Raw genomic sequence first — 11,097 nt, forward strand, 5'->3', positions numbered from 1 at the left:
ATGCAATAAATACATCATTTGATTTCTTGATTGCTGTTTCCATGAATACTGATGGTTTATCCGAGCAAATTGAAGTCTTTGAAAATTTCAATCTTTTCTCCATTTATATTGATGTTATTTATTGGTTCAGTTTTGAGAATATTTGTTTTCTTTACATTGAGGTGCAATGCATACTAAAGGCTGTGGTTTTTGATCTTCATCAGTAAGTGTTTTAAATCCTCTTCGCTTTCAGCAAGCAAAGTTACATCATCAGCATCTCACAGATTGTTAATGCATTTCCTCCAACCCTGATGCCACATTTTTCTTCAGATAAATCTAGCCTCTTGAATTATTTGCTCAGCATTATTTGCCTTAAATTATAGGATGTGGCACTCACTGTAGGATAATGCACTGAACTGCAAAGTTGGTTTTAACTGCAAGGTCAGAAGTTCAAACTCACCAATCATTCCTTGGAAACCCTCTACAGGATCACTATGAGTCAGAACCAACTTCATGGGACTTAGCAACAACAACAATTTTCATTAATGATCACCATTCTTAATTCACCTTATACTCAAATTCTGAGCAAAGCTTGAGGCAAATAAAATTAGATGAAGACTATTCCAATCACCTACTTAGTCACTGTACGAACTGAAGAAGAAACAAATGTATTACTAGGTCTATAGGCCTTTTCTTTTTTACTGAATTTATATTGCATATATTAACATAATTTATTTGGTATGTGGCATTTTGACTTATCATTGTAAAAGGTGTCCAGTCTAACTCCTCTTTCAGTTCAACTTAACAAAACAGTTCTCATTGTGGGAAAAAGGCATTTGATGCATATTTTATAGAAAAAAATTCACATTTTAGAAATACAATTTCATTAAGATACAGACACCCAGAAACAAATCAATCACCCTCTCTTTCCAACTCCAGAGTATTGTCTTCATACAAAATGACTATGCTGTCATTAGGGGGAAACAATATAGTACACGTAATTCTGTATTTACTCTATAATATGCATGAGTAACTGAGAATATAAGCTACTTACAGAAAAGAAAATAATAGCTTTGAAAATAAATTTGTATAGTGACAGAGTTAAATGTTATATTTCAGTGAATTTTGCAAACACTAAATAGCAATAATGAAGAAGAATAAGCCACTGAAAGTCTTAAGAGCAAATAGGCTTCCATCCTCCATTTCTCTATCTGGATGTTATCAGCTACAGCTATCAGGAAGAGTCTGTCAATCAGCTCTATGCTGGAATGAAAGAGTAGATGGTACAGTTTAATTTTATTATAGAAATTGATTTGCATCTTTTATATTTCTTGATTGAAATCTTTCCAGGTAATGGCATGGAAGAATACTCATAAAACTGCCATGACTGGGGTAATAACTATTATTATGATCAAATTTAATAATAAAAAAAACTTGCTTGCAATATGGGGATTATGAATAATTCATCTAAACTATTGCTGAAAATGTGATAGAGAGGAAAAGGTTTGTAGAAAAAATCTTAATGTATCCAGACAAGGATGATAATTGGTTTTTGCCAATAATGAATACTTCATGTACAAGCTACGACTAACAAGGCTAGAGGAAAAGATACCACACAGAGGAAACAATTGCATATCTGTGCTTTTTGCAGGATAAGTAGGATAGATGGGTTTTTGAAAAAGAACTGACACAAAATGCGTATTCCAAAATTATATTTTAGAACATCACTATGATTCTTTAAATAAACAAAGGCTTGTGGCTTATTTCAAGATAGTCTGTATTCATAGAGCTGTGAAGGATCTTCGAAAAAATAAATATTGACTCCAGTGGTACAATTTAACATTTTTCTGAATCTTTATTTTTTTTTTATCACTCAAGTTGCATAAATTCAATATCAGACTTGTTGTTGTTAAGTGCCCTTGAGTCGATTCTGACCCATAGCGACCCTGTATAGGGTTTCCAAGGAGCAGCTGGTGAGTTTGAACCACCAACCTTTAAGTTCAAACAGCCTTTCAGTCTGGTGCATTAACTCACAGCACCACATATGTTGTTGTTGTTAAGTGCCTTCGAGTCAGTTCCGACCCATTGCAACCCTGGTTTCCGAGAAGTGACTGGTGAGCTTGAACCACCGACTTTGCAGTTCAAACGGCTTTGCAGTCTGGTGCATTAACCCACAGCACCACACCAGGATATATATATATATATAATTATAACTAGGTTTATTTATTTGATGTAATCATTAGGCTTCCCATTGTTGTTGTTTTTTGTTTTGTTAGGTATTTTGAATCAATTCCAACTCATAATGACCCTATTTACAATGGAATGAAACACTACCTATTCCTGTGCTATCCTCACAATAATTCGTATGTTTGATCTCATTATTGCAGCCACTGTGTCATTCAATCTCATGAAGAGTGTCCCCCCACCACTTTTTTTTTTTTTTTTTGCTTGCCCTTTACTTTGCATAATATAATATATAGATCATGGTTATATCTGTAACTATGATCAAATTTTGTTTGGCTTTTGTTTTAATTTTATTTGATTACTTTTAGCTCTGTTAATCATTCTGCTTCCTGCTTTTATTGGCTACCATCTGGTGGAAAAAAATTGTAATAGCAGAGGAAATCTAAATAAGACAAATGTTTTAATTGTAAGAATGTCTCATAATACTGCTGACACAGAAGAACAGTTAAATACTTAAATCGTATTCTTATCACACTAATTCTTACAATGATTATGCTGATTTGGCCCTTAAACTATTTGAAAATGCATTTTTGTTTTTTTTGTTTATGTTTAAAATTATTATCATATTAGAATATAATCTAAGATGATAAGGCCAATTTGTTTTAGCTACTCACCCATAACAAGCATAAGCTTTTTGTCCTTGATACTCTAATTTACATACCTTTTCCTGGTATCATTACTAATACAGTACCTTGTACTCTCAAAACTATACTGTATTAAATGATAAATTGCATAATATTATTGTTCTACATATAATAAAGGAGATTCAGTTGTGCTATACAGTAAGCCTTGGGCTGCTAACTGGAAAGACAGTGCTTCAAATCCATTCGCCATTCAGCAGAAGAAGGATGAGACTGTCTGTTCCTGCAAAGATTTCCAGTCTTTGAAACCCTTTAAAAGATCCCTATCAGTTGAAATCAATTGGGTTTTTTGTTTTGTTTTGTTTGAGTATATATGATCAAGAGTATCAGGGTCACTACGAGTCAGAATTGACTCTACAGCAGTGACTATATGTAGGAGACAAATAGCCTGATTTCCGTGATATTCTGTTGTTTGTGTTAGCTGCCATGGAGTCTGTTCTGACTCATAGTAACCTTATGCACAACAGAACAAAATACTGCTTGTCCCCACGCCAGTTTAACACTTGCTATGTTTGAACCCATTGTTGCTGCCAATATGTCAGTCGATCTCATTTGGGATCTTCCTCTTCTTCTCCAGTTTTCCAAGCATGGTGTCCTTTTCCAGGAACTGGTCAATTGTATGTTTCAACATCCTCACTTCTAAGAAGCATTCTGGTTGTACTTCATCCATGATAAATTTGTTGGTTCTTCTGACTGTCCAGAGTTCTTTCAATATTTTCTTCAATACCATAATTCAAATGCATCACTTTTTTATGATCCTCTTTATTCATTGTCCAACTTTTCCATACATATGAGGCAATTGAAAATACCATGGCTTGGGTCAGGAGAATCTTTACTTTTTCACACTTTAAAGAGGTCCTTTGCAGCAGATTTGCCTAATGAAATATGTTTGATTTTTTATTGTTGCTTCCATGAGCATTGATTGTTGATTAAATAAAAATGAAATCGTTGATAATATCAATCTTATCTCATTTATATTGATGCTATTTATTGATCCAGTTATGTGAATTTTCATTTTCTTTACATTGAGGTACAATCCATACGGAAGTTGGTAGTCTTGGTTCTGCATCAATATTTCAAGTCCTCTTCTGTTCCCAAAAGCAAGATTGTGTCATTTGCACATCACAGGTAAATCCTCCTCTAATCCTGATGTTTTCTTCTTCATACAATCAAGATTCCTGGATTATTCGCTCAGTATACAGATTGAACAAGTTAAAGGAATAGCCCTGGTAGGTACCTTTCTTGATTTTAAACCATTTAGTATTCCTTGTTCTCTGCTAACAACTGCATCTGAAAATATGCACAGGTTCCTCATAAGCATAATAAAGTATTTGGAATATCCATTCTTCACAGTATTATCTATAGTTTGTTATGATCCACACAGTGAAACAACTTTGCTTAGTCAATAAAGTACAAATGGACATCTTTCTGGTATTCTCTGCTTCTATTCAAGGTCCATCTGATGTCAACAATGTTATCCCTTTTTCTACATCCTCTTCTGAATGCGGCTTGAATTTTTGACAGCTTCCTGTAGATATGCTGTTGCAACTGTATTTTAATTATCTTCAATAAAATTTTACTTGCATGTGATACTGATGATTTCTGCTTTTTATTGTGTCAGCTTTTTTTTGGAATGGGCACAAATAATGGTGTTTTTATATCAGTTGGCCAAGAAGCTGTCTTCCAAATTTCTTGTCATAGATGAGTGAGTGGCACCAGTGCTGTATAAGTTTGCTGAAACATTTCAAATTTGCATTCTATCAATCCCTGAAGTCTTGTTTTCCACCATTGCTTTCAGAGCTTCTTGGACGTCTTCCATCAGTAGCGTCAGTTCTTGATCATATAGTATCTCTCGTAATGACAGAACATTGACTATTCATTTTTGGTGACATGACTCTGTGTATTCCTTTCACTGTCTTTTGATGCTTCTTACATCATTCAACATTTTCCTAGTGTTCTTGTTGTTGTTAAGTGTCATCATGTCAGTTCTGACTCACAGAGACCCTGTATAAGATTTCCAAGAAGTGGCTTGTGGGTTTGAACCACCAATCTTATGGTTAGCAGACCAGTGCTTATCCTACAGTACCACACCAGGCCATAGAGTTTTTCTTCAGTTCTTTCAGCTTAAGAAATACTGAGCATGTGTCTACCATATGATTTTTGAACCCCAAGTCTTTGCACATTTCATTATAATACTCAACTTGGTGTGCTTGAGCTGCCCTTTGAAATTTTCTGTTCAGCTCTTTTACTTGCTCATTTCTTCTGGTTGCTTTATTTCTCTATGTTCAAGAGCAAGCTACAGAGTCTCTTCTGGAATCCAATTTGGTCTTATCTTTTCTTTTTTTTTTTAAGTGAATTTTTGCTTTCTTCCTGTATAATGTTCTTGATGACATTCTACAACTACTCTGGTCTTCATTCATTACTGTCAAATATGTCAAGTTTGTTCTTGAGAAGGTTTCTAAATTTAGATAGGATATATTTAAAGTCATATTTTGACGCTTATAGACATTTAAAAATTTTCTTCAGTTTCAGCCAGAGCTTCATATAAACAATTGATGGTATGCTCCATAGTTGGTCCCTGGCCTTGTTTTGGTAGATGCTACTGAGTTTATCCATCGCCTCTTCTCACAGATGTAGTCAGTTTGATTCCTGTGTATATTTGTCCCTGTATATAGTCATTGTTTATACTGTTGAAAAAATATATTGAAAATATATAAATCATTGTGCTTGCAAAATTCTATCATGTGATCCCCAGTATCATTTTTATCATCAAGACTGTATTTTTCAACAATTGACGCTTCCTATTTGTATACAATTTTTGCACTCTAATTACCAGTAATTATCATTCCAGCTTGATTGAATATTTGATCAGTTTCTGACTGAAGAAGTTGGTAGACTTCTTCAGTGTCATCATCATTGGCTTTAGGATTGGTGTGCAAATTTGAATAATATTAGTGTAAACTGATCTTCCTTGTAGGTGTATGAATATTACCCTATCACAAACATCATTGTATTTCAAGACAGATCTTGAAATGCTCCTTTTGAAGATGCGTTAGACACCATTTCTCTACAGTTAGTAGTCCCCAGGATAGAAAAAAAATTCTCAAATTTTTTCTCAAATTCAGAATGGCCAATATCAGCCTATATCAGATGAGTAATACCTATGATATTGATTTTTACGCATTCCATTTCATTTTTAACACCTTCCCATTTTCCTGGATTCATACTTTGTACATTGCACATTTTGATTATTAATGTTTGCAGTTGTTATTACTCATTTTGAGTTGTGTCCCATCAGTGAATAAAGATCCTAAAAGCTAAACTCCATCCATATCTTTAAGGTCAAATTTACTTTAAGGAGGTAGCTCTTTTCCAGTCATATATTGCCTGCCTTCCAAACTGAGGGGTTTATCTTCTGGCACCATATCAGACAGTGTTCCACTGTTATTCATAAGATTTTCTGTGACTAACCTCTCAGCAGTGGTTCACCAGCTGTTTTTCCTAGATTGTGTTAGTCTGGAAGCTCCACTGAAACCTATGCACCATGAGTGATCTTGCTGGTGTTTAAAATACTGGTGGTGTCGCTTCCAGAATCACAGCAACATACAACTCACCAGAGCTCAAAACCTGACAGACGAAAGGTGGGCCTGTGAAATAGCACGTGTAAAATGTTTTTAAATCTGGCAATATTTCTAGGAATGATTTTACCATTTATTTAAGATAAATGGGAATCATTTCTTATATTTTGAAAACTTTCATAAAGAAAGCAAACCCTACATTCTGAACCATTAATGTAAAAATTGACCAATAAATTTATTCCTTAATAAATTGAATAGTCCTTTTTTTTATATAAAAACTTAGTTTTTCTCAAGTAATCAACCAGTACAATATGGAGTACAAGTTCTTTGGTAATTGTAATTCATGATTTTTCAATATTAATCTGTCTCCACTTTTGAGAAAATAGGCTGAGAGTATAGTAAGCCTTTCAGTCAGTTCTGAATCATACCAATCCTGTATAGGGTTTCCAAGGCTTTAAGTATTTGAAAGAGCAGAAAGCTTCACCTTTCTCCCATGGAGCAACTGATAGACTCGAACTCTGGACTTTTGGTATGCAGTCCAGAGTGTATCATATGAAGCCATCGAGCTCCCATTATAAACATGCCTCTGCTATATTGTGAGTCTGGTTCCAGGCCACCACAACCAAATGGATATTGCAATACGGGGAGACACACATGATTTTGTTTTCACAGTACATATAAAGTTATGTTTGCACTACACTTTTAAACTATTAAGTTTGCAATAGCATTATGAAAAAGTTCAAAACCAAATGACACAGAGACATGAAGCAAGCACATATTTTAGGAAAAATGACTTTAATAGACATACTCACTGCCCAATTGCCACAGACTTTCAATATGCAAAAAGAGCAATATCTGTGAAGTACAATAAAGAGAAGCCCAATAGAACAAGGCATGCCTGTACTTAGCTGTAGATGCAAATGCTGTTGCCAATCAACTGAGCACAAAAACATAGATTACAATTATCACTTATATCCATATGTAATACATATACATGAGGGTAGAATAATTATATTATTCCAATGTTTTTAACACTCAAGCACATAGTACTATTTGAGATTATGCTATTAAAGAAAGGATTTAAATCCAAATATCACTCGTTTATATTTACACTTTTTAAAATTTACAATTGTTGTCATTATGTGCCATCGAGTCATTGTTGACTCATAGCAACCCTAAGCAAAACAGCACAAAACACTGTATAGTCCTGTGCCATCCTAGCAATTGTTGCTACCTTTGAGCACATTGTTGTTGTCTTTGTTTCAATCCAAATCCTTGGGGGGTTCTTCTTCTTTTGTTGCTCACCCTCCTATTTACCAAACATAATGGCCTTCTCCAGGGACTGGTCCCTCTTGATAACATGTCCAAAGAATGAGAAATGAAGTCTTGCCATCCTAGCTTCTAAGGAGCATTCGGGCTTTATTTCTTCCAACACAGATTTGCTTGTTATTCTGGCAGTCCATGCTACTTTAAACATTCTTGTTTTGTTGTTATTGTTAAGTGCTCTCAAGTTGGTTCTAACTTATAGTGACTCTGTATAGAGTTTCTGAGGATTGGCTGATAGTTTGAAACACCACCCTTGAGGCTCAAATCGACCTTGCAGTCCAGTGCACTATCCTGCAGCACCACACCTGGACTGCAAAGAACCATAATTCAAATATATTGATTCTTTTATTGTCTTCATTATTCATTGCCCAATTTTCACATGCACATGAGGTGGTTGAAAGCACCTTAGATTCAGTCAGTCTCATCTTAGTCCACAAACCGATATCTTTGCTTTTTAACACTTTAATGAGGTCTTTTGCAACACATTTGCTTAATGCTGTACATCCTTTGATTTCTTGACTGCTGTTCTGTGAGTTATGATTGTGGATCAAACCAAAATGAAGTGTTTAACAACTTAAATCTTTTTCTCCATTTACCATGATGTTATTTATGGGACCAGTTGTGAGGATTTTTGTTTTCTTGACATGGAGGTGCAATCCATAATAAAGGCTGTAGTACTTAATCTTCATCACTAAGTATTTCAAGTCCCCTTTTCTTTCAGTAAGCAAGGTTATGTCATCTGCACATCACATACTGTTAACAAGTCCTCCTCCAATCTTGATGGCACTTTCTTCTCCATATAATTGAGCTTCTTGGATTACTTATTCAGCTTGCAGATTGAACAAATATGGTGAAAGGATATAACCCTGAACTCCTTACCTGGTTTCAAACCATTTAATATCCCCTTGTTCTCTTCTAAAAACTGCCTCTTGATTCACGTACAGGTTCCTCATAAACACAATTAAGTGTTCTGGAATATACACTTTCACAATGTTCTCCATAATTTGTCATGATTTACATGGTCGAAAACCTTTCCATTGTCAATAAAGCACAAGTAAACATATTTTGATGCATACACCATCAAAACAAGAAGGAAGGAATACAGAGTCACTGTACCAAAAATAAATGGTTGATATTAAACCATTTCAAGAGGTAGCATAGGATCAAAAGCCAATGATTTCAAAGGAAGAAATCAAAGGTACATTGAAAGCACTGGAAAAGAACATGGCTCCTGGAATTCATGGAATACAGATAGAAATATTTTAACAAACTGACTCATTACTGGAGTCACTATTCATCTATGCCAAGAAATTTGGAAGACAGCAACCTGGTTAACTGATTGTAAGAGATCTATTTGTGCCAATACCAACAAGAGGTGTCTCAGTGGAATGCAGAAATCATTAAACAATATCATTAATATCATATGCAAGCAAAATTTTGCAAACAATCATTAACAAAAAAACCTGCAACTATACATTGAGAGAACTGTCAGAGGTTCAATCAAGGTTCTGACAATGATGGAGAAAGAGGGATATCATTGCTGACAAGATGAATCTAGATGAAAACAAAGAATACCAAAAAGATGTTTGCCTGTGCTTTATAGACCACACAAAGGCTTTCTATAGGGTGGGTCATGACAAGCTATGGACAATATTGTGGAGAAATAGTATTGTGGAACACTTAATTGTGCCCTTGAGGAACCTGTACATAGACCAAGAGATATTTGTTTGAACAGAACAAGGGAACACTGAATGGTTTAAAGTTAGGAAAGGCTTGCATAAGGACTGTATTCTTTTACCATATTTATTCAATCTGTATGCTGAGAAAATCATTTGAGAAGCTGAACTATATGAAGAACGTGGTATCAGAATTAGAGGAAGATTCATTATCAACTTGTCCTATACAGATGATGCAAACTTCTTATTGAAAGCAAAAGGATTTAAGATATTTACTGATGAAAATCAATGACCACAGCCTTCAGTATGGGTTGCACACCAATGTAAAGAAAAAATCCTCACCACTGGACCAGTAAACAACATTCTTATCAACGGAGAAAAGATTGAAGTTGTCAAATACTTCATTTGCTTGGAAGTAATCCATCTTTCCTTTTTCCTACTCAGTTTTAGTCTGAAAGCTCATCTGAAACCTGTCCCCCATGGGTGACCCTTCTGGTATTTAAAATACTAGTGACATAATTTTTACAATCATAGCAACAAGCAAGTTACCACAATAAACAAACTGATAGACAAATGGGTAAAATCAAGAGGTAGGCTATGTTAATATATATTACTGGAGCCATTATCATATATATTAATAAATAAAAAAGTAAAATTCATGGTATTTTAGAATTATTCTTTTTAAAAAAACGTATGAGTGGGCTTCAAAAATTTCATGGAAAAGTTTCATTAAAAGATAATGGAGGTTTTGCAGGAATTTTTCAAGCCAAATTCAGAAGTGGACCTGGGTCACCCATGGGGGACAGGTTTCAGATGAGCTTTCAGACTAAGACAGACTACGAAAAAGGACGGATGGACTACTTCCAAATATTAATTCTCTGAAAACCTTATGAATAGCAGTGGAACACTGTCAGACGGCACCAGAATACTGAATATTGAAACATGACGAGTACTGCAAGAATATTGTGATACAGTGCCAGAAAGCGAGCTCCTCAAGTTGGAAGGCACTCAAAATATGACTGGGAAAGAGCTGCCTCCTCAAAGTAAAGTTGATCATGATTATACAAATGGAATAAAGCATTCAGGACATTCATATGTAGATTGGGCACAACTCAACAGAAGGAGAAACAGGTGAACCCATCCATTAATAATCAGAACATAGACCATGTGAAGTATGAATCTAGGAAAATTGGAAGTTATGAAAAATAAAATGGAATGTGTAAACATTGATATCTTGGAATCAGTGAATTGAAATACATTGATTATTTTGAATCTGACAACCACATGGCTTAATATGCCAGAAATGATTGTCTGTGATAAGAAAATATCTATACACCTAAAAGGAGGACCAGTCAATAAACATCATTCAAATTTACATAGGAACCACTAAAGCCATTGTGACTTTGCTTCCAATCTTTGCATTTCAGTCACCAGTAATTATCAGTGCATCTGGAATGCATGTTTGATCAATTTCAGACTCAAGAAGTTGGTGGAATTCTTCAATTTCATTCTCAATGGAAAATCATCTGAACTAACAGATATGATGAGTTAGACACTAATGACAGAAGACCTGAGGAGTTGTGTGATAATATCAAGTATATCATACAAAAAGAAAGCAAAAGAATGCTAAGAACACAAGAAAGAAGAAAAGGA

Source organism: Chrysochloris asiatica, unplaced genomic scaffold (assembly GCF_000296735.1).
Source record: "Chrysochloris asiatica unplaced genomic scaffold, ChrAsi1.0 scaffold00013, whole genome shotgun sequence".
In the NCBI taxonomy this organism is placed as follows: domain Eukaryota; kingdom Metazoa; phylum Chordata; class Mammalia; order Afrosoricida; family Chrysochloridae; genus Chrysochloris; species Chrysochloris asiatica.